Source organism: Halichoeres trimaculatus, unplaced genomic scaffold (assembly GCF_033239565.1).
Source record: "Halichoeres trimaculatus isolate MK-OKI-2021-1 unplaced genomic scaffold, fHalTri1.1 fHalTri1_scaffold_21, whole genome shotgun sequence".
NCBI classification, from domain to species: domain Eukaryota; kingdom Metazoa; phylum Chordata; class Actinopteri; order Labriformes; family Labridae; genus Halichoeres; species Halichoeres trimaculatus.
In genome coordinates, this window is record NW_027437199.1 from 10,921,633 (window position 1) to 10,945,357 (window position 23,725).

At 40.8% G+C, this 23,725-nt stretch overlaps 1 protein-coding gene across 1 annotated transcript in view; it reads right to left on the minus strand.

Moving 5' to 3' along the window:
• The window catches only part of large1 (LARGE xylosyl- and glucuronyltransferase 1), a 97,200-nt gene extending 87,300 nt beyond the window's left edge, over nucleotides 1–9,900 (minus strand). The window contains exon 1 of the mRNA XM_074698195.1: nucleotides 9,333–9,900. The gene's annotated coding sequence lies outside the window, so the exon portion shown is untranslated. The remainder of the gene's footprint in view (nucleotides 1–9,332) is intronic.
• Between the last annotated feature and the right edge of the window lie 13,825 nt (nucleotides 9,901–23,725).

A 23,725-nucleotide genomic window follows, 5' to 3' on the forward strand; every position in this document is an offset into this window, starting at 1 on the left:
ATCAACAAGCTAGCCATGCTAACCCAGTAACAGAGGGGATACAAGAAGGCAGAGTAGCATCATGCTATTCACAGACATAGCTAACAGAGTTAACACTGGACATGAACCCAACATTGGAAGAACTTCACCTGCTGTAAACAGACAGGATCCAGGAGACAGAGACTGAACAGACTGCTGAAGAAGCTCAGTCCTGGACCCTGTGGAGGTGGAGGCTGGCTGAACTGGAGAATGATGGACAAGCTGTCAGCATCTATTTTCTTATGGACCTTTTTGCACTTTCTCTACACTTTCTTACTTTTGTTTTCTTGATTGCTGCTGTGACTCCTCCTAAATTTCCTCTCGGGGATAAATAAAGTATTTTCTATTCTATTCAGTTACATTTGAAATCTGGTTAGATTTTGTGAAAATTTATTCATCTAATAAAGGACTCATTTGTAAGGGATGAATTAACAGTGTTGGGACATTAATGGCTTTAGATGTGGCTGAAAAGTAACAAACTAAATACATTAAACGATAATTTGGCAACCTATAGAAAAAAATTTCCAGCCTATATAAATGAAACGTTTAGAACAGAATGTTTCCAGCTATCATAATTTTAACACATCTACTTCTTTTGTGTTAATAGTTGTAACTGTCTCCAAAGAGCTTTTATTTTGAAGGCTGATTTCATCATATGCCAAAATCTGAGTTTAAATAAGAAAAAAACTTGGTTTGTGGGGAGTAAGTGTATGGTATGGCTTACTTTGTTGTTGGCAATGTTAGCTTCTAGCTAACAATTAACCTCACGTGGCTTTTTTTGAAAAGAAAAAAAAAACAGTCAAAACTTGGTTAGTGTTGTTTTTCTGTTTTTTTTTTTGCTTAAATTTTGATTTATTGTTTATTTTGTAATGGGCATTTTTAACATGGTGAGTTTGTTTATCCTCTTGTTTTTATTGGGTAAATGTTTAATGCAAGTGAACTTGGTAAATTTGATATTTTGAGGTTTTGAAATGGTTTTACCTTGTTTCTTTTGTACATGGTTACATTTTCATTTTGTTGGTCTTTTCTTTTACAGCCATTACAGTCTATTTTGTAAATCAACGACATAGCCCCATCTCTCAGTCACGAGGGGAAACAAATCAGGCCGTGAGTCTGGCTTTAAACTGTCTAGTGCTTGGCCAGCCCAATCCATTTAAATTTGTTCCCATATTTTAAAAGTGCTCCAGAAGTATCTTTAGTGTCCCTTCAAAATAAATGCATGTTTGTTGGGATATAAAGTAACCTTTAATAAAAGCATAATGAAGCATCATTAAAAATGTCATCATTGTTATGTGAATGGTGTAAAATTGTGAGTTGAGTGTAACTTTACATTCCTGCCTTTGCTGCACACAGTCATAGTCAGTTTGATGCATTAAGCTCTTGGACTTATGGCTCCCTGAGGTACAGACTGTCTGGCACTTCGGGGTTTTCCCATAACCCCACAGAGTGTGCAGCAGCATGTCTGCAGGGAGCCAGCGTTCAGGGAGCTGCATGTCAGGCCTTCAAGGACAAAATATCTACACCCACCAACACAGGGAGGCATAAGAAAGTAAAAAAGAAAGAACTGTGTGAGAGAATAGAAATCTAAGCAGTGGAATGAGCCCATCAGAAACCTGCAGAGAGCTCTGGAGACCTGCAGCTGGGTGTCGGATCAGCAGAGCGAGGTTTCCTTTTTTTTTTTTTTTTTTTTTTGACATCGTAATGGGTCAATGTGGAGCCTCTTCATCTCTAATCAATAACACAAGCCCTCGGCAGGGACGATTAGAGCAGGTAAGGATGTGAGGAACATACCTGAGCAGGAGGGGAAGTGTCACATGCTGCTATGCCACAGTTTGATTTATGGATAATAAGTGACAGCAGCACAGCGGTAAAGAGCAGACCTGCTCTGATACAAGCAGCTGATAATATGTGTGTGTGACAGTTTGTGTGTGTGTGTGAGGTACAGGGACTCATATCAGTGACGTGGCCCTTATCTAACATCTCATTACAGCTGAACAGAGGAACTGTGCGCGGTATTGAGCGAACGCAGCACGCTCAAAATGAAATGTTTACAGAATAAAAACGAATCAAAATCAATCAGTGGGAATAATGAACAACCAATTAGGGCTACAATCAGTGAGTGAGCCACTAAATCAGTATTTGTGTATTCACTATCAACTCGTGTGACAAAAAAAAAATACATTTAGTGACAGTTTTGGACTCTGAGATAATTACTGTATCAGGCTATAAAGCAATCAGGAAACATAAGTAATTCTGTACAGTTTTGAGGATGCACCAATATAGAAATCAATGCAATCATCTTTTAAAGTAAACTGTTTTTGTGTATGTTTTTGTCAAGTTTAAAGACTCGTAGTGAATATCCAGGGGAAATTTCCACTCACACTGACAAACATAGACAACGGGAAGGCAATATCATCCCAGTTCTGTTTGAAAATCACCTGACAGTTAGAAGAGAGAGCAGAGGATTGTGGGACATCTCGGAGGACATGTCTATGAAATGTTTCTGCACCATGAATGTGCATGAAGTTCACCCAGCTTCTCTTAAACCAGACACAGGCTCAATCTCCTCTGCTGCAGCTGTCAAGGGTGATCACAACACCAGCGGACCAAGCCCCCAGCGAGGTACACACACACACAAATTTGCACACACACACTCACACACACAACAGGTGCTCATGTGTGATCCAGGGTTTTGTTACATGTGCAGAGCCCATTAGCAGGCTCACTGTCTGACAGACTTTCACAGCTTGACATGCTCATTCAAATCGCTCCACATTTCACTCACTGCAGTAGAGTTCAGTGGAGTTGTTACAACACTGATTCCAGTGCTGGACTAAAAAAAAAATCATATCTGGTACAAGCAAGCACACAAAAGTAAATGAATGAACTCATCAGCTTCTGGGTAAATCTACACATGATGATACCAATAGTGTAGCAACAGCTTTTCCTACAATCATAGGTATGTTTTTTCAGCTCCTGGGTTCAGAGGACAAGGCTGGTATTTTCTGCTGCTTCAGGTGTGATTAGAAAATAAAGCATCAGGAAATCTGGACCCTCTAGAACTAAAACTAAATCTGAGTTTAATTTATTTTATAATTTATTATAGAATCTTTCTTTGGAGTCCAGAAGGAAAGTGGTTTCAGTAAACAGGTCTTCTTGAGGCTTTCACACACACTATCAAAACAGCACTTTGGTTCATCACCAGTTTTAAACTCTTCTCTCTGCTGTTTGAATCATAGACTGTCACATATGTGGATGTAGTGTCAGTTACATCACTCATTTGTTTCTGATACTGAGTTATTAAACTTATTGTAGGCAGGAGCCCTAGTGAAAAAGCTGAACTCAACCTGACTTTGTTTGAAGTTAGATGAGATAAGGCTTTGAGCCTCTTTGCAGTGTCAGCCTTTCCCATGTGTGGGCATTTTTATATTAACTTGGAAAAAAAGATATAAAAAATAAAATAAAATAAAAAAAATCACCCACTGCATCTATTTTTCTCCTCGGTTCTCTGTATTGCATGTGGCAGAGTTCCACCGTGATGCACAGACCCACAAATATGCAAACACAGAGACGAGCACACTCCATATAGTGGACACAGAGTTAGGAAAAATAATGTCACAACCACCACAAGAAACACACAAAAACAAAACAAAAAAAAATCAAAAAACAAAAAAAAACTATAAAAAGTGCTTCTTTGAGTAGCAATTCAACACAATGCCCATCTTCTTGTTACTGTCTGCTCCTACCGCCGCCCTATAAGGCTGTAAACCTAGGGTGGACGGAGGTCATGACAAATAGGAATAATTCCCCTTCAGACTACTGAAGTGGGAATTTAATCCAGTCTTCTTGTGTTTACACTAACATGTTTTTAGTCAGATGGAGACCATTGTTAAGTTTAAGAGACTAGTTTCCGTTTCACTTTTATCCTATAGTTTTAGAGCACTTGTATGCCCTTTAGGATGATCTAACCAGAGTACTGCCTTGATGTCTTGATGCTTACAGTCAACTGCAAAAACAGTTTAGACCCAAAAGGTGGTCATTTAGCCGTGTTTGTAAAAAGAAAAGCTGAAAAAGAAATTATCCTGTCATACTGTACAATCGTCTTTTTTTCCCTGGGCTGAGTTTGAGCTTCGTCGCTCCTCAGTACATCTCCTTTCTGACTATGTCACATTCACAGAGGAGAAGAAAACTATAATTTAGCAGAAACATGGTTTTTGAAAGCTGCAGGAAAGGACTGCCTTATGAAATGACAGAAATGATTCACTGAGCAGATGCTGAAAGGCTATATCCCCGTTAATATTATGGATCCAAAAAGAGAAAAGAAAAATAGATAAACCCTGACCTTCACTCTAAGTGCATACTTTGTAAACAGTATGAGCTGATTCTCTGTGTCCAGCTCTGAAACAGACAAAAGTCTGCAGAGAGCAGCGCTGTAAGGAGCCTCTGAAATCCTCCCACTCCATCGCCCACTGCTCAGAGAGGAGAGAAAGAAAAGGTCGGCTCCATTCAGTCTGAATGTCAGAGGTTATTTCAACAGATTCTCTTCGGGGCAGAGAACAGTCACCTCCTGCTGCTGCACATCTGGAAACCACTGCAGCACTGCACGCCATCACACCATCACAGAGGAGCAGCATCATGTTTACAGGCTTTCTCCTGACATGGAGCAGCACGATAGAAAAACACAGTCCAGGAACAATGAATACAAAAAGTTACAAACTGTGTGTGATTGATGAAACAATGGGTTTGTTTTTTTGTCATACTTATGATAAAATTATGAGTTACTGAATAGCACCACTTCACTCCTGCTCATCCAGTATGATGGCTTTGTTCACTGTCCTGAGCTTCAGGATACTATAATCTTGAAACCTCTTGAGTACATTTGGCATTGGCAGGGCTCTGAGATAAAGATGGCTGCAAAAATCAGGCAGCATTTTTAACTCTTAATACAAAGAAAATAGAAGAAAACTTTAAAATTTTATGACTTTTATGATTTTGTTCCATTTCGCCAAACTGTAACCACCTGGTTATGTTGAGGCACAAAACCAATGTGGATGGTTGTAAAACATTTATGAAAGTGCATGGGTGCCATATAAATCAAAGGATCCTTTGAATTTAGATATTACAAGATACTTTCAGCAACTTAACAAATTTACCATATACTATGTTACCTACAGCAGTCTTAGTACCCCAGTCCAGGACTCATCTCCTGATTTTCATGACTCTGACCTGGCCTTAAGAATTGACCTCACTGAAAATCTGAATGTGGAAGAGGATGATTGGTTTATTGATCAAGACATTTTTGTAGTTACTAAGCATGATTTGAGTAGGACCCTAATATTTGACTCAGTTTGGAAAGGATGGAGACCTCAAACTTTAAAGAGAGGGTATTGTGCTTTTTTAGGCTTCATTTTGTCCATCTGGGGCCCCTGAAGCAGCTTCATGCAATTAACAGCTCAAAAGAATCTAGATTTACTCACACTGGTGTTTTAGAAAATTCTTAATTCAGCCTCTGTCTCTTCGTTTTGCTGTCTCTTTAAACTCCCTGCTCCGTAACCCCCCTTTGCTCTGATTGGCCAGCCCTGTGGGGGGCCTGTTTGGGGCAGAGCTATGGGCAGACCTTGTTGTTTTGAGGGTTGCCCCTCCACACATTTTGAACCAGTAAAGAAATGAGCACATCATTTCAACAAGATCTTGCGATATTTCTAGAACAGACCGTTTTGATCAGTTTACAGATGGATTCAGGAATTTCTTCACTTCAAGTATGGACGTCCAGAATTGTTACTTTATGTCCATGTTGAAACTATGGGTTATCATACCCTCCTCTTTCACTGGCAGCTTTTCGGGATGAACCTAGACAGATGCAAAAGTTACTCTGATTTTATTGTTAGGTGTCTTCCAGCCAACGATCACAGCCATAGATGTTTCATAGGTCAAAACTCTCATGTGTAGCCAGTGGGATGCTGGTATTTTTAGTTTATGATACACCTTTAGTGATCACACTGCAGCTGAAACAATGAGTGGTTCCACCTATGAGGAGAGGAGTGATGTACAGGCTCACATAAAGCACCATGTTGTAACTTCATTGATCATTTCAATCTCTGGACACGCCAACAGCATTAGTGAAAATCTAATGTCAATAAAGGAAATATGTTTTCTACGCATCCAAAAGGCTCAAACACTGTCAGTCCAGGCTAAGTCAGTCAGTCAGTCCACGTTCACACAGTCAACAGCAGTCTCAGTTGTAAATCCTCAGGTAATGGTGACTTGACTCAGAGCTGAACACTGGGGAAACAAGACGTGACTCAGACATGAAGTTTAGTTACTCAACTCAGCTCAAAGAACGCTGATCCAGAAAACCAACAGGATTCCAAGACAGTTTGAGTGTGTTTGTGTGAAAAGCAGAGAATATAATCTGACAGTATGTTTACAACATAGCAGCCCATTTTGGAACACAACAAAAATGCATGTACCTACAGAGACTTATGTTCAAGCTTTGAGCCAATGAAGAAGCTGCTGAATCTGACAGGTTTTAAGTGAAAACAAAACCTCACTTCCACCTGTCTGTCTGCAGAGGTCCATCCACTCCACCCCTCATAAGGCAGCAGTTTTACACTCTGAGCTCCTTCATAGTGAAGGAGAGGGGTTATCTTCAAGAATATCCCAGTGATTATACTGTGATAACTTCATCACCTGGAACCTGGCGGTGCAACACCTCCGGGTCTGAACACAGAGTCAGTGAAGCAGCAGAGAGCGCAGGGATGTTTGCTGCCTCACCCTCCTGAGAGTCAGACCCCCCTACCTCCTGCTTATTAACAGAGACAAACAGACATAACACTGAAACACGCTGGGTCCGGGGCCCGATGGAGATATCGATCATGTTCTTATTCTCTAAAGGTTACCGCCTCGTTACGTGGATGTGTCTGGGTTTGGATGTTTGAGTCTCTGAGGGAAAGCCGAACTAACCCAGTGTGAACGCAGGTCAGAGCATCATGCCCTGTGTTAAAGGCTGAAGCTTAGCGTCTTCTATATCATGATATTTCTTCAGCCTGCGTGCTTTAAATCATAACTCTCTGATCTGACGATGGAGCTGGGTGAATTTAATGGTGCTCCTGTGCTCGCTGAAGCCTTTCAGTTACTGGAAAGTCTACAAATGTAAACTTAGCGTTTAATGGATTTCCTCTGACAGCAGCTGCAGATTATTGGGTTTTAAATGTTGCTTGAGTACACATGGTTATATGGTAATGACGGTGCTATAAACTATTGTTTGTTCTGAAGTGCTGCACAAGAGAAAGGTGCTGAATTCATTTTTTTCTAGTGACAAATAATCTGTCAGTTACAGTCCATTCTGGTCTTTTCTTTCAACCAGTGCTGAAGAATATTGGGAAAAAAATAAAATGTTTTCTATCAGGAATATCTAATTCATTGTGAAAAATATAAGATTTTAAATCAAATACAAATATATTTCTTCTCCTTTCTTATCTTTACCACACTTTGCTCTACCCTTTCCCAGCAAATCTGATGCTCAGGATGTAGGGTATAAAAATAACTGCAATGTGTGTTTTGATTTCAATAAGAAGTGTGGTAAATAAACATCAAGGAGTGCATATCAGCTGAAACAGCTCACAGTATCTATCTCCATATTGTACACATTATATGTTTTTCCTTCATCACCTAAAAAGCTGAGGTTCACTGACAACTGGCTTACACTCCATGCAACTGCATCAAAAGACTGGAGAAGCATGGCCATGACACTCAGGCCTTCATCTAACAGGTAAAATGTGCAAACCGAGTGAGAAAACATTGACTGTATACATTTTTTAACAATGTATTGATTTCAGTGTCAATAAATTTGCAATCTGCCCAAATATACCGATTGTGCTGTCAAAAGGAAGACGGAAACGGGTATGTTCCCAATACAGTGCCGAAGTCAACAATTTATATCTTAAAAAGTTCTCCAATATCGTTCATTCTCAACAACATGACAATGACAGATGCAAATAGCAGTAATAACACATAAATGCTTGCTTCATAGGTATTGAACCATGCTGAAATTGATCTGCAACAATCTTTCAAAAACCAATCAATCAGTCTACATAAAATAAATCATAATGGTTTTAAGGCAAAATCAGCAAACGATATGCAGATTGAGCTTAAGAACTGGGTAACAACAGTCCAGGACAAATATCCCCAAAACGACCGTAATGTGTATTGTATCTTTTCACATTGTGTGGTGTTTAATCCTTAGACTAATCGTTCTAAAGACGTCAGATAATATTTCTGCCAATATTCACTGAGGGGGCTGATAAAGTTCATTGAAAAAGCAATTGCATTGCAGTATTGACACAAATCATACTGTAGCAGTGCACAAGGTTAAACAAATAAATTTCTCCATTTCATTTGTCCTGCTAAACTTCAGGATTTAATCTCCCTGTATGGTCAGAGCATCAGTTTATTCTCACTGTATACATTCTATGACACATTAAGGACTTGTAAATTCAAATGACATCAAAAGAAAACCCTTGCTCTGTTTTCTCCATTCAAATGTAGCACAGTGAAACGATAAAATGGAAAACTCTTAGTTTTACAGGAGGTAAAACTTCTGAGGAGCCAAATGTGTTAGGATAAAATTTACAGAAAAAGACTTTATATTCATCGTCGGTTGCCGTTTGTTCCACACAATTAATTCGTGACAGATTATTGACTAAAAGCAGTAAAAAAGTATAAGCTATATGAATTAGTTAAACGATGAGTTCGTTGTTAAATATGTGCACTACAGCTCGACAGTAACATCCGTTTGGCACGCTCTCTCAGTATCACCGTCTCTGTGCAACTGTTGCAGCTCAGCTCGCGCCACTGTTACGTATCTCTGTTGATGCATCCGCGTGCTCACAGGCTGCACGCGCAGGGACTGAACAGGGACAAGAATTAGCATACTCACAAAAGATAACAAGCCGAAGGTTTTATCCTGTAATTTAGAGTTAGAGATGATAGAATGTGACAGCTGGGACAGTCTGAGGATCCCTGACGGACTCCACGTCTGGTAATCCTCCCCCCGGACAGATTTAGTGACTAGGGGAATTATAGGACCGATTTTGCCCTGTTATTTAGAGAATACAAAACCTGAACATGCTCTGTTGCTACAAATCAAGTAGACAGTTTTGGGGGCCTTATTGAGATGTAACCACAAGGACTTTTTAAGGTTATCATTGCAAGTAAAAACACACAAGTCGTGCCAAAAATATCGCGGGTTACGCAGCCGGATTGAGGCTGCTAGTGAGCTGGATCGATGTCAGACGTGAGATCTGCGGACTCACCTGCTGCAGGAGCTTCAAACTGCTGCTTTCAAGACGCCTTCATGTAATTAATCCTCAGAATTAAAGCCCACAGAGCTGCTTCAAGAAGAGAAGCTGTCTTTGGGTCAGTCACAGCAGTTCTTGCGCAGAATGAGACGCTGCACCGCCGCGGACTTCTTCCATGTAGTTGGATCCTCACCGGGATGTTAAACCGGTCCGACAGCAACAGCTGATCCGTTATGTCCCCCACGGACCTCTTAGACACTTAAATCTCAGACTGATTTGTCCCTGCGTCGCCACACAGCAGCGTCAGTCCCGTTAACAACAGCGGCTCTGGATTACTGAGGACAGCAGGCAGCGGTGTACAGGCGGCGGGGAGACGGAGGAGGACGCGGCGGCCTCGGAGGCAGCAGCGCAGAGGATCGATGGGAGCTCTTCTGCAGCCCAGCTCGTTAAAAATTCAGCCTCGCCGTCATGGAGAGAGTATATTGCGCCCTGCGAGGTACTCCAGCGTCGTCCAGGTCCTGCTTGTGTCTGAGTTTTCGGCCTCAACACAGCAGCTCTTTCTTCCTGACAAGCATCAAGCGACCAATCACAGCACTGCTCTCAGAGAAGGGAGGGAGAAGAAACAGGAGTGGAACAGAGTGGACTGGAGTTTGAGCTGGACCACTTGGGACCAGGCTAGTCAAAAACAGGGCTGCGTCAATGCACAGGCTTGCTCCAGCGCTATCCCTCAACTGTGGCCCCCTTTGATTTTACATCTCAGTTAGATTACGGGTTCTTCAAATGCACTTTCAAGCAGTGTGCAAAACAATACACAGCATCACATCACACTGTTTGCTTTACATTTAATTTATCCAAATTTACTGAGTTAGAGATTTGGTGCCATAAAAAGGGCTGTAACTCAATCATTGACAGCTCTATCATCCAATGAGGCTTGTGCAGTATCAGATTATCAGAGCAGAGGAGGAACACTGAGAGGAAACATAATACACAAGATACATTGAACTCTCTATAACTGATTTTCTGCTTCAAACCCACTCAAGAATCTGTTCTCCTGTGGAGTGGACCCACTTGAGGGAGCTATGATGTTTTATTATTAAGTTGCAGTGGGTTTGGTTAGAGGAAAGGTGGGACTCATGGTCATATCAGTGTGCATTTGGGCGCAGTTTGGCTTAAAAGCTGGAGGAGAAGGGGGAGTGTTGTCTATATATGTACAGTCCCATTTTCAACACCTTAGTTTTACCCATTCTGATGAGGATAAATCCCTTCTCAGCAGGTGAAATAAAGACTTTTAGTGGATTTTTGACAGAGTTTGTGCTGTCTTGGGGTCGAGCGGCGACGACCTCACAGTCCCAGCAGAGGGATCAGTGGTGGCAGTGACTTTAACACTGCTGCGCTTGTCTTTAAAGCCCGCAGCGGGAAGCCGCTCTGTGAGCCGCATTGAGGCTCAGCGCTCTAAGAAGTGAAATCCTCACAGAAAGCTTGACGTGTTTCACTCTGCTCAGACCATCTCTGTCCGGTGAAGCAGAAAAAAGCATCTAGTTTTGAGAAACATTTTCTCAGCGTGTTTATGATCGATTATAACCAGCATAGCGGGTGGTAGACATTACTTTTCTTTTTCTGCTTACTTTAAAATAAGCTCCCAGTGAACTTACTTTCACCTGATTCTGATGGATGTGCCTCTTCAAAGTGTACTGCAAAATTCTCAACAAGTACAATATTTAAAGTCAGACCTTCAGAGTCTCACTTGACTTTAAGCCCACAGAATAGCAAGTAACAGACCTCACTTTGTGGGAGCTGGAAGAATTGGTCCAGGCTGAGATGTTTGAAGGTCTTGTTTGGATGTTTGGGCTGGCCACACACTAGATGCCAGAACTGGGGTATAATTCATTTCCCCGATTCAGAGCTCCTCATACGATACCAGGTTGGACTGCCAGCACTCTTATATGAACCAGACTTAAGTCACACACATGGCCCCCCTAAGTCATTGTGAAGCATCTGTTTACAAGAAGTGCGGCGTTATTACAGTCAGCACAGTAGAGATGCTTAAGCAAATTATTGGCTTTTGTTAAGCTGTTTTGGTCTGGCACTGCCCTCTAACACCCCATTATAAAGATTGTCAAGAGGAGCAGTCATGGACTATACGTCATGTGTATGTGTGCTTGTGCATAAAGTGTACCGTGCCGAAGCATGTCTCTCCAAAAAGTGCCAAAGAAGAGAAGTGTACCATGTTTGAGTGCGTTACACTTGTGGTCATACCAACCAAACAAAGTGGGCTTTAGGGTTAAAGTGTGCTTGGGCACAGAACGGATGGCCAGTGTTACTGCACCCCAATCAAAAATGTCCCTAAATTTGGGAGAAAAACAAGACTCAGGACATCCTTACCCTCTGAGCAGGTGACAACCAAGAATCAGTTATGATGTCAGGAGAGAAAAAAAAAAAAAAGCATAAAAAAGTGTGGCTGTAACTCACACTTTTGTTGCATGCCGCCATCTTGCTTCTGGGGTGCCAGCATTTTGTACAAAGTGTGAGGCAACAAAATTTTGGATTTCTTGCAAGCTGATGATCCTCTTCAGCATTATTTTGGAATTAGTATTTAAAAAAAAACTTGAAGAGAATAATATTAATTTTGTTAGTCAGACAGGTGTCTTATATCACTTACCAAGATGTTGTTTGTACATAGTACAAGAATCTGATTGAGTGTTGTATATCCAGGAGCACTCAGATCCTTCTTGTACGTATGCTCTGTCAGTCTCCGCTGCTGTAATCAGTAAAGAACAGGCCCTCAGCTGCTAATGAGATGCATTGGTGAAAGCTAATTCTATTAGCGTCCATTAGCAGGGAACACAATGAGTTTAGTGAAGGCTTTAATGACAAACTGGCCCTGCAGTCACTGATATGACAATGTGCTCAGTGATAGTGTCAGAGTAAAGCTGTGATTCTGAGTTCTCCCAGCTGTCGAAAGAAGTTTTAACAGACGTCTGACATCTGGCAGTGGAGAAACCAGAATACAGGATATCTACAAGTCAGGTGTCTAAAAGATTTATAAGAGTGAAATTATTCAAAAAATACAACTTGACCAATGTGAATTCTCCTCAAGCTGAAGTGCCTCTATCAACTACTCTATGTGTCAGACAACCAGTGAAACGCTGACACCTCACACAAGCCAGAGGGGAAAAATTATGCCCATTGTCTGGTTTTAAATCCCATTCGCATTTATAGGAACCCTTTGGTACCCAGTTTAAGGTACCTTTTATGTTTTTTTTTTTTTTTTTTTTAATGGTCACTGATACATGGTACCTCTTTAAGTCTATTTGAAGGCATCCTTAAGCAGAAATTATTGTTTAGTGTGTCTTTGGGGTATTTTTTGGTATCTGTTTTGAGGTGCCCAGTTACACTAAGGTGCCAGTTACATTGCATTTTCAGCGTACTCTATGAATCTTGTAGGGTTCTTCGTAGCTTTTTTTGGAAATACATATTGGCAAATGTTGGATGGTACCCTTTAGTGCAGCAAAGTATAAGTTATTTGATGTAATATCAAATGTCTTTACATAATTTTAATCAGGGTCTATTTCAAGGTACCCTTCTGTGTCTTGATAAACAGCTCCTTCAGTTTATGTTACCTCTTTGTGTACTCTTTGTGGTATATATCAGTACTCCTTTTGGGTACTTTATACTGTCTGATTTATAGCGTAGCTTTGACTCTGTCAAAATTTTTCCTTTAGCTTCTGTTTTACAGAGACCATCAATCTCCAATTACCATTTGTATGTGGAACCCTTCGATTGTCTTTTAAATGTCCAGCCAACTCAAGGTACCATTATGCGCCTGAATATTAGGGGTTCTTATAAATCTATTTTAAGGTGCAACATTACGCATTATTTGAAGTAAAGTTAGGTGTATCATTGTGTCATCTTTTGGTACCCCCAGGTTCTATTTGTAAGTCTGGTTTAGCATTTTAGCATTTTAAAGAAGTATTTTAGCAGTTTTTTCAGTGTACTGTTTTGCAGACACATGCGTTAATTCAGAGCATTTTATTTTTCTCTTTAGGTATCCTGAGCATCCTGAGACACGTCTAGGTACTTTTTGGTGTCTAATTCAAGGAACCTTATTAGGTCCATTTTAAGGAGCCAAATCAAATATTTTAGGTGCCTGAATGTTTTCTGTCTGGGCTCTGTTTTGCATCATCAAAAGCACACTTTTGCAAGGTCCCCTTATGTGTCTGTTTCCAGTTATTACAAGGATCATGTTACAATTTAACTTTTAAAAGGTACAGGTTTGGTGCCTATCTTAGGCACCCATTGCTTCTGTTTCAAGGTACCTTTGAGTGTCACTGCCTAATATAACCAAAATATTAGAGTTGGAATTTTGAATTCTATTCCAAAGATGCTGTTTTGAAGTGAATCAGCAGTTGTCTGGCTTCCTTTTGGGGTTGTTTGTTGCCTTGCCTAAAAAATAAATCTCCCACATGGCAGGTTTTTGCCAACTGCAGCAGGTTTTCTTCCAGAATTGTGTTTTGGAAAATTTTCTGCATTCATGTTACCAAGACACCTACTGGCAGTCCAGGTCCTGCTGCAGAGAGGCATCTTTGAATTTGGTACCACCATGCCAAATGATGAAAGAGAGACTCAGATAGATGTACAGATGGCATAAAATGAGACACACATTACCTGCAACAAGATCTGTTAATTATATTATTGATACAGATACTTTGAATTGTTGATTCCTTTTTATGTCTCACAAATGAGTTGATTTTGGTGCTCTGCTGCTGTAGTGTGCCTTAGGTAAAAGCCTTGGCGATGTCAGACACTTGGAACAACAATCCAAACCACTCTGACGAAAACAAGAGTTGTTTGAGGACACCTTGAAAATAAAACCCTTTTCAATATTTACAGACATCAGAAACAGAATAGAAAAACCAGATCTCAACCACTGGGGGCACGTCAGGATTTAAGATTAAATTTGAATTGGTGTATTCTCCAAAAACTACATTTTCCCTAGCTGTGATTGATGGGAAACTTAGCATTAGTCTCCCCAGAGGCCTGTGGACTCTGCAGCTGCATGTCCTGTAATGCAGATAGTTATATCATGTCACATCCATTCAGTGGTGCAAAGAGTGAGTCCTGCTTTGAGTGCTCTCTCTGAAGACTCTCCCTGTGATCTGCCTGGGTCAACAGGGACTGATGTACTGATGATACTGTGCACTTCACCCCCTCCAGTGTCCACCCTCTCTCCACAGCGCTTTGCATGCAGCTAGTTTGAATCCATTCTGCAAGACAAGCCTGCTAAAGAGGTGTGGGTTTGTTAAGTGGGCTAACTGAGCGTCATGCCACAGAGCGTTGTGAGGGGAGAGGAAGACGTTGCATCAGTCTCGGGGCTTTAACTCAGAGTGGCACATCGTGACAGCAGAGTGTCACAGAGGCAGAAGTCTGCAGGAAATGCCTGAACAGCAGTGGGGCAGCCAACCCTAAAACTGTCAGTGACAGCAGCAGGCAGAGCTGACCCCCCCTCCCAAAGATGAAAGACCATCACCACTGAAATTACTGGCATGACATTGAGAAGCCCACGAGTCTGCTGAAAAATGGAAGACATTCAAATTCAGAGTTAGCCGGCTCCTTTTCAGCTCAACAATTCATCAGGTTCAAACCAGAGCAGGCAGTTTCTGTCTCAGATGGAGTCGTTCTGCTGGAAATATTGAGCCATTGAGAAACGAAAATCAATATGTTAGGCACTTTATACAGTAAGTAAAATATCCTCACATTGTACAGGTTAAAATAGAATGCTAAAGCAGATACCTACATATTACTCCAGGAGCTAGAAGACAAGATTTATGTCGTTGGGAGAGTTTTTGTTTCTGTTTGTTATCCAAATTTGACAATTCAAGCTTTGAGCCAACTGGAACACATTCCCAGCCCTGTAACTAAGCAACTGTGGTCTGATGAAGATTTTGCTTTTTATTAATCTGCATGAACAGATATCTGCATAAAAGTGAAGAAAACAGTTGTATTGTAGGCAGTGACTCCTATTCTGTCCTCATCAAAGAAATCTCAGAAATGGGCTTTGCTCAAAGACCTGGAATCAGTGATTCTGATGAGATATATGCTTAAAGGCCACTTTTTAAAGTATTTAATCTTTATTCACAGATTATAAAGATCAGAAAAATGAAAATGTTCCCTTGGGGTCTGGACAGGCAGAGCACAATCCATCACAAGACACCCCACCTTCCACCAGTGGATTGGCAGATTCTTTTCACAAGAAACTTATGCCTCATTTTTTTGTTGACAAAGACACATTTGAAAAAGTTGATTTTCTTTTCCACCTCAGGACAGACCTGGCAAAACTTGAGTTCTGACTTATTTTCATCATGATTACTTTTTTTTTTTTTTGCCAGCTCAAAACCAAGCGATAACTTCCAGTCTAAAAAAAATGAGGCAATGCAGAATCGATAAAATTTGCAGTTTGCCGAGTGTCTGCTTGAGGCTGCCTACCAGAAACCACATACACACCAGCCAAAAGAAGACATTTTCACAGCAGAAATAAACATGTTTACAGCCTGTCTTCAGACTGGCTAAATAGCTGATTTCTCTCTCAGTACACACTGTACGGAGGGGGAATTTTTTCTGACACAGCAGTTTAGAAGACATTAAGATTTCAAGTTTACCCAGTATTAGGGCACAGCTCGGCTGATAGAGAGGCGGGTGCCCTACAGCCGTGAGCTTGGAGGCTCAAAGCCCACCCCACTTCCAATATAGCCACTGTTGATGATTTGACTCAAAACTCTGTTTCAGAAACATATGGGTGACATCATTGAGGCTACATCCACTCATTATACAGTCTATGCTCAAGACCTATTCAAGTACAAGAAAATGAAGGAAAGGTTCACACTGCTGCTGTAAACCAGAGTAAAGCCTCTGGGTAAATTACAATTTACAGTGAAACAGAGACTCACCACAAACTATATTGGACACCCAGGGGGTGTAATAAAGCAAGACAGGGCAGTGTTTAAGTAGAGGACTGACTTTAAAGGAGCTGTGAGGAGTTTGAAAGTGATCTTGAAAAAGTCTCCCTTCTAGATATATGCATACACTTTGAAATTGACATTATCAGCGCCAATATTTACAGGTTTAGTAGTTATTTCAAATTGCTACTTCTTAGCTTCCAGTTTGGGTCAACCAGGACAGGATTGATTTAGGCCCCTTCCAGGTCTCTATGACAACACTACACCACCTGATAAAGTTTGGTAGTGAGAAGAGATAAAACCAACATCTGTGTTTTTCTCTGCTGAAGAGCAGAAGAAAGCCAAACGGGAGAGTGATACAGCCTGAGCTAAAGGCTAATTAGCTTTAGCTTGGGCTGTATCACAACACAGGATCACAACACAGGAGCTAAGCTGTCTGTGACAAGGTTCATTCCAACCCACATTCAGCAGTTTTTCTGCAGTGGTCTGTTCAAACTTGAGAGTCTATCAATAAAATGAAGAGTGAGGTTACGTTAGCTCTGCTTGGTAGATGACTGACAGGACATAACTAATCAGGACTCACTTACTTTACACAGTATGGACATGTCTTAGAGCACCGTGCTGCTAGCTGTGCTACATATAAACGGCTACTAAACTACGAACAAACTGAGAGTGTTTACTTGTTGCCACATTAGCCTACAGATATGTTGGAGCACCAGGCTGCCGATGTCGCTAACATATAGCCAGCTGCTACAATGTCTGCTTGATGTCACATATCAAACCGTAGCACTATGTAACTGTCCTGGCAAATACCTTACCTCAGCGCATTGTATCCAGTAAAAAGTTGTCTTGGACAAGGAAAATTTGTTCTGATCTGATCTAAATTTGATTTAAAAACAAACACCTCGCCAAAGGTAATTTATGACAGTGTGCAATGACCCAGGGCCACAAGGTGGCAAGGGAGTGCAGTTAAAACAGACCCTCCTCATAGCATCTTTAACTTCACTTTTGATCCCACAACATGCAGTGAGTGAAAAAGAGCACACTTCAAGGGGGAAAGGATTTTAGATTGTGGATGAGACACGTGTTGGAGCACTTTTTATTCATGTATGTATCAAAATCAAAGGCTCTCATTTCACACGCAGACAGCTGCACATTTAATATAGTTTGCATTACTGGCATTGAGTGTGGACTAGATGAAATCTGTGCTTTTCTCTGTCTATCTACAGAGGGTTATATCTCTGGGGGAGGTTAGCTCCCGCAGGGAGTAATTACACCCGCCTGTATAACATGCTTCCCTCACACATACAAACACACACACACACACATACACACACACTCTCTCTCACACACACACACACAAAATTGAATCAAACAGCCGCCAAAATGAAAACTCCCTGAAGAGCAGGGCGCAAAGAGAGAGGAGGGCTCTGCTGATGTAAACAGGGACCAGCTCCTCTGCTACTGAGCACGCTCTATTGCACACTGCTGAGGGGAGTTGGGATTCAGCCCCCTTCAACAGACAACAGATGCTGATTCTGCATGGACCTGCAAATGTGTTCACATGACTCTGTCTTCTGATCTCTGTTGCAGGATTCACCAAAAACCACCTGGTTGGAAAGGTAAAAGCAGAGGATCTTTCGATTTGCAGAGAAAGTTGAGACTGTCCGTCTCTTCTCGGCAAACTATTCCACAATAAATCAATTAGTCCTAATGAGAACTCAGGGGAGACACTAATGTGGTTTTCATTTTGTTTGGGGGCTTCACATTGTCTGTTGTATTTTTTGCTGACCTTTTAAAGAATTCAAAACGCATTTCACACAAACTCTCAGCTAACATTAGCATTTCAGATCCACATTATGCAGCTGAATTAAAATGAGAGACGGGCAGAGCTGCAGAAGAACACATCATCTCTGTCATAGAGAGAGATCATGATGGGGGTTTCAGGCTCATTTGCTCCCTCCTGGGACGACAGGCACAGGGATAATCAGTACAAACCTCTCACAGGCGGAGACAGGAGACCAACATCTAACAGGAGGCTGAAGAGGAAGAGAATCAAACTGATGAGATGCTTTTATTTGAAGAATATGGTGTTATTATCCTACTTTTCAAAAAATATAATTAAACTCTTGAATTTCACATTATTTATACAACCTTAAATCATGTTTGAAAGGAAACCAGAGATAAGAATGAGATAACACAAGAGGAAAACCTCAACCAACTGGACCTTGCAATCATGATATTTCAGTACCAGCTCACTGCAGTCTGTCACAACAGGTGGCTTATGCCTGCTGGCTTTTACTGTCAATATGTCATTTTTTTGCTTCCTGCTCCACAAACCTTTCTATTTCTATTTACTATTATGTAAATAAAGCCACACATCACATTTCCTTTAGATTTTTGAAGTCCTAATCCTAAAATTCCATTAATGCCAGCTGATTTTAGCTGCAGGCGAGAAAAAGTGAGACACTTTTCCTGCATATTTTGGAAAGTATTATTATCTTGCTGTCACATTTAGCAACCTGACATTTGTAAATGTAAACAACACAAAATGATGTGTTGGTTGCTGTTCGTCCAGTAGTTTGAGTGTGCCCCCCTGTACAGAGGCTACAGTTTAATAATACCTGTCTTTGTTCAACTGTGAAGCCAAAACGCCCCAAAATGCAGCATCTGGAACACAAAACAAAAAAAAAAAAACAAAAAAAAACAACAACTTGATATTCATTTCCTTTCACAAGCTTTATTATTCTAAGGATCAGGATGCATTTTAAATTCCTGCAGCTGTTTTTAGAGTTATGAGACCTTACACAGATAACAGCCCCAGAGCCCATCAGTAATCATTGCCTTCCATCACCTGATGATATCATTTCCTGCCTCTGGGAATGGATACAAACTTTTCAGTAATTCTAGTGCAGCAGGTGTAGCATTTGATTACTCCCAGCAAAGGATGCTTGTGCTGTGTTTGTGCTTACAGCTAGAGTTAGAAAGTTAGAAATACCTCCCTGCAACTGCTGTGTTATGAGTCTCATTTTCACTGTAAAAAGTAACTTACACAGAGGATCCATTCTGGCTTACTTCAGTGGTATGAAGCTGAAAAAAGAAACAGATGCTCTTGTAATTAGCAGATCTCAAGATTTCTAAAATAACCTCATGGTGCTGGTAAGTAAAAAGTCATGCTATGTCAGGTCTTTTCCTTAAGAGGAGAAGTAAATAACTTTTTAGTGATTTTCTTTATTTTTGTGTATAATGTTCTGCCTGCTGTTGCTCTCCGTACAAACTCAGACAACAAACAACCCCGCCCAAACTTCCCCTGCTGCCATTCAGACAGGTAATAGTGACTTTGTATTTCATCACATTGAGAAGGAATATATTAGTAACTTGTGCATCTTCAAGCTTTTCTGCAAACCTGACCATTTTTCACCAGAACTTTGCAAAGGCTGGACAAAACTTCTGCCCCTCATAAATAATGCATTGGCAGAGCAACATATAAATCAGACCGCACATCAGGTTAGGAGGAGATGTAGAGTTTAGAGGAATTCAGCAATAAAAAAGAACTGACTGAAGTCACAGGTTTCACAGTTTGGTAGAAAATTAATGCAGCAAAAGCATTTCATTATAATAGCATACAATGACTGAGTGCTCTGTCACTTACATCCATATAACATGATCCAGCTTTTAATTAGTTGCTTTAAAAGAGATGTCATTAATTCAGTAGAAACTGCAGCATCCTGTTTTGAATCCCACAAGTTTTCTCCTCTGTCAAAAACTGAAGCTGACATTTCATGCCTTGAATACTCAAATCTACAGTAATATAAACAAAACAATCATAATTCTGCGTAATTGTGGGGTTGCAAACATTTTTCTCAAAATCCTCTCATTATTTATCTGCAGCCCGCAGAGGAAGCACGCCTCACAAAAACACAAAGTCTGTTATTTAGATCTTCAAGATTAAATTGCTTGGCAGGTTTAATGTGAAATGTTTCAGCCACTTGGGTTTGGAGTGTTGACATATTCATTCAAGTTTTAAACAATTTGAAAGTGAATACATTTTCAGCTCAGGATATTTTGATGTTGTCTCTTTAAGGCTCCCTGCTCCACAAGCCCCCTTCCCTTTGATTGGCCAGCATTCTGGAGGCAGAGCTATGAGTAGATGTTGGTGTGGAGGCCCACCCATTGTGATGACCTCATTATTTTAATAAGTCTAATGAAGATCTCAAACATTTTTTTTTTTTAAGAAATGATCTCTTTGAGCAGTTTACAGACAGAAATCCCTTTCCCTCCAAACTCTCTTCTTTAAACCTGATGGAGACACAGGAGGAAAAATCACAACAGCCTGTGGATTCATTGTCTAAATATCTTTTAATACATGTTGGTGTGCATTCTTGTCCACATATGTCATCTGTGCTGAAGTTGCAGACAGACAATATGACTGGAAAATGAATGGAATTCAAAGCGTTATCTATAGAAATCATAATATTTGATGCTAAGGGTGTTTTGAAGCTTTGAAGCTTGTAACTGCAAACAAATGTGTTAAGTTTCTTGAAATGCGACCTTTCATTGATCCAATGTTTGAATGTAAAAAACTTCAAGATTTCTAAGTCACTTCCCCTCACATCAGATTAGATGTATGGTAAGTTTGGTTAATAGTTAACTGGTTTATCCTGACCAAAAAATAACTTAAAAATGCAGATTATGACAAGTTTAGGATCCTAAAGCGAATATTTTGCACGTTACTAATTTTTTTTTTTTTTTTCGAACAAACTGTTTTTTAGTGACAGCTTTCACAGCAGCAACGTTATTTCACTGAGCAAAATTGTGGCTTTTTTTTCTGAGGTTGATTTTTCCAAAGTTTCACTTGAGTACACTTTCGGCCAATCAAAATGCTCGCTGCTGACATGTCACATACTGAATTATTCAACATGGCGACCGACTTGATTGTATTCGTGTCCCAGCACCTGGTTCTTTACGACAAAAACCATAAACACTGCAAATACAATGATTATAAAAACAAAATTTTGAGGAGCATAACTGTGGAGATTGAATATTTTTTTCAATTCAATTTTTTTTTCACAATTTCGTGCTGTTTTATTTGCGTCACCGTTGGAGTACAAAGGCCTTAATCATCACACTTTGAAAGTGTCACTTAAATGGAGCTTTGTCACACTCTCACTTTTCCGTCAGCCATTGTATTTATGGTCAAATGTTACTTTGATCCTTTGATTATATATATAAAAAAGTTGGATTCCCATCACACAACACTTCATTCAGTCACTCAGGTCTTTAGCAGATTCGACAAACTGAATTTTCCTTATTTGCTTCAGTTTCCAGGAGCAGCAGGTGAGCTGAGATCAGCGATGACACACTATGAGTAATGGCTTCATGCTTTGGACAGGAAACTCATAAAGGCTCCTACAGCACCCCCTTCTATCTCTATAAGCAGCAAATGTCCCTGTGTGAAATACAAACTAAGACTCATTGTGCCATAAATCATCGTGCAGAGCCGCTGCTGCTCTCTGAATTATAAATAACGATCCAGAGAAAGAGCACAAATTACACAAAGCTCAGAGTCTTGTTTATTTCTTCCTCTGCTGCTCATCTCATCACACTTATTCTTCATATTTTGATTGTATGTGATCATGTGACAAGTTCAGCTGAGTCTCTGGAGGCTTCATCACTGTCTTGGAGCTGACAGCTGACTGATGTGTTTCTTTAAAATTCATTCAGTTTCTCTGTGTCAGCTCTGAGGCTTCTTTTCTTTTTCTTCAACATCTCTGCTGCCACGGAAAGCAAACAGGTACTCCAAACTTCACATCAAACCATTTCTTGATCCCACAGGAGCAAAAACTGACACCAGATCAGATGGATGTGTGGTTGATTTAACATTTGATGCGCAGCTGAAGAATCAGACCTGTGATGTACGGCTGGCGTGGGAGGACTTGCTTTATTTTGGGATATTACATTCAGGGATAGTGATTTGTTTTAAATGCCGTCCCTGAGGGGGAAAGTGAATTATTATCTCCTCCGATGAAACAGACTCACTGCTGTTGCAATAACAATCATCCAATGTCACCTTGCCTGTGTGAGCTATAAATATACAGCAGGAAGCTGCTCTCATCTGGCTGACTGATCGTCAGGTAGCGCTAACTGCATTTGGATAATCAGAAGAAGTGCATCATGGAAATTGCTGCACAACCCACTCACGCGTCAGACGAATGCTGCATCACTGAGACATTAGAGCCTCAGCAGGTTTGCAGAGTGTGTGTTCCTGGAAATGTAATGCGACTCAGATTATGGTCCCGCAGAAATAGCTAAATAAAGTACATGCATGATTATAGACATCAGAGCTCTTTCATTATACAGGCAGAGCAGATACTGAGCGTGAGTTTCTTGTGAGTTTTGCCCTTTCAGAAAGTCAAAGGAAAACTTTTTGCAACTTTTTTTTAAACAGTTATTATTTTTAGCTAAAGAAATTAAGAGGCTTCAATGCATTCTGGGAGGTGTGGGTAATATTGACCTGGTGCCAAGTGTATAAAAACCCAGCTTGCCTCTAGTTCTGCATCACAGAAAAACCTTACTGCATGAACTGACATTCAACCTCATCATAGATTGTAAATCAAGACACGACACATAACATATAGATAGTTGGACCCCCTTTTGCCTTCAGAACTGCCTTAATCACTCATGGCACAGAATCAACAAGGTACTGGAAACATTCCTCAGAGAGTTTGGTCCAGATTGACATGATGGCTTCACGCAGTTGCTGCAGATTGTCAGCTAAACTTCCATGATGAGAATCTCCCGTTCCACCACATCCCAAAGGTGCTCTATTGGATTGAGATCTGGTGACTGTGGAGGCCATTTGAGTACAGTGAACTCATTGTCATGTTGAAGAAACCAGTCTGAGATGATTCCAGCTTTATCACATGGAGCGTTATCCTGCTGGAAGTAGCCATCAGAAGATGGGTACACTGTGCTCATAAAGGGATGGACATGGTCAGCAACAATACTCAGGTAGGCTGTGGACTTTAAACCATGCTCAGTTGGTACTAAGGGGCACAAAGTGAGCCAAGAAAATATCCCCCACACCATTACACCACCACCAGCAGCCTGAACCATTGATACAAGGCAGGATGGATCCATGCTTTCATGTTGTTGACGCCAAATTCTGACTCATCAGACCAGGCAACGTTTCTCCAATCTTCTATTGTCCAGTTCTGGTGAGCCTGTGTGAATTGTAGCCTCAGTTTCCTGTTCTTAGCTGACAGGAGGGTCACCCGGTGTGGTCCTCTGCTGCTGTAGCCCATCTGCCTCAAGGTTGGACGTGTTGTGCGTTCAGAGATGCTCTTCTGCAGACCTCGTTTGTAACCAGTGGTTATTTGAGTTACTGTTGCCTTTCTATCAGCTCCAACCAGTCTGTCCATTCTCCTCTGACCTCTGGCATCAACAAGGCGTTTT